Raw genomic sequence first — 1,495 nt, 5'->3', positions numbered from 1 at the left:
TAGAGGAAAGTTGTATTTCTCATCGTTGTCTAGTTTCTTTTTTTATTAAGTGTTGGTCTGCCTATAAATATTCTATCATCTGTAGTTTTCTTATCCTTCATATTTGGAGATGACAGTAATGCTGTTTCAAACTTTCTGCCCTAGTTAACAAGAAATACTGGCCTAGACTGAGTAAATATTCTGTATTCTTGTCTCCTTCTCTAGCTTCCTGACCAAAACTTAACAGCAAGATGCATGTCTTAAAAGACTTGATGAAACCGCGCCCAGATTTAGTTCTTTTTAAAAAAGAAAACTATAAGAAATATGTGCATTTCCTACTTCACAATTACATTTCCAGGCTCTTACTTCTATCAGGAAAAAGGTCCCACCTTTCAATCAAGCACCATTCTCATCGAAACATTCATTGGCTTATGTTTATGATTGAACCTGCTACTTAAAATGCATTTCCCCCTTTTTCTTATCGCTATAGTTCGGGACCTCATAATAACTTGTATTTTTTGCCTGGTGTGTCAAATCAGCTTCCTTACTGGTCACCTATAAAAAGAATTTCCTAAAACCTAGGTCCAGTATGATTCTACATACTTAAAGTTCCCACCAACCCTTAAAATCAGGTCCTCCTTAACCTGCCGTTAGTGTGTGTACATGCATGTATATGTAAGAGAGAGAGAATGTATATTGTAAGTTAATCTCGTGCCCTCTGATTTGGTCTTTATACATGAGCCAGAGAGTTCTAAGATACAGAAAACATTCTGCCATTGTTTGCTTTGAATTTAACAGCTTCTCATTGCATTTAAAATAAACCTAAGTACTATGACAAACAGTCCCTTCACAATCTGACGCCTATCCACTCATCACTTCATCTCATCTCAGGGTGTATTCCTGCTGGGGTACTGTGTATATTGCTTGCTTTCTTTAGTTTATGGGGACAAGGTTAATTTATGTTTTATTTATTAATATATCTTATCTGCTAATCCAGTATTATAGATACATGCTCTCTGTCCTCCTTTTCAAGGGTTTTAAGTTTTATTGACACATAATCCACATATTGTACAATTCAATAGTTCAGTCATATCAAGAAGAGTTGAAAAATAATTAGCACAATTTTAGAACATTTTCTTCTTTCCTGTACTTATTGGTATTAGCTCTTGATTTCCCCTCAACCTCCCCTGCCATGCCCCCAAGAAACCAGTTAGCTATCGTCTCCATAGATTCATTCATTGTGGATTTCATATACCGAAAAACATGCAAAAACAAAAATAAAGAAGCCAAAATGCTAACAATAACAAAATAGATTAAAAAAATCTTAGTAGAAAAGCAAATAAAATATTAAAAAGCTAGAACTTTAAAATTAGTCAAAAGATAACCTAACTACCTCTGCTAGAACTTTAAAATTAGTCAAAAGATAACCTAACTACCTCTGCCATAATTACTTTCCAGTGCATTCTGCGTGATAGTGAGGCTTTTCATGTCCCTCATACATGAGCAGTGCTCTACA

The 1,495-nt window shown here is 34.8% G+C and overlaps 1 protein-coding gene across 1 annotated transcript in view; it reads left to right on the top strand.

Annotated features, from left to right (window-relative positions):
* Window positions 1-1,495, top strand: part of ESCO2 (establishment of sister chromatid cohesion N-acetyltransferase 2) — a 26,825-nt gene that overhangs the window by 15,985 nt on the left and 9,345 nt on the right. The gene's annotated exons all lie outside the window — the stretch shown is intronic.

The sequence above is a fragment of the Echinops telfairi genome, unplaced genomic scaffold (assembly GCF_000313985.2).
Source record: "Echinops telfairi isolate 266 unplaced genomic scaffold, ASM31398v2 ScPeMD7_9;HRSCAF=40, whole genome shotgun sequence".
NCBI lineage: Eukaryota > Metazoa > Chordata > Mammalia > Afrosoricida > Tenrecidae > Echinops > Echinops telfairi.
Note: the sequence above shows the minus strand (reverse complement) of the source record. Positions and strands in the feature narration are given on the sequence as shown.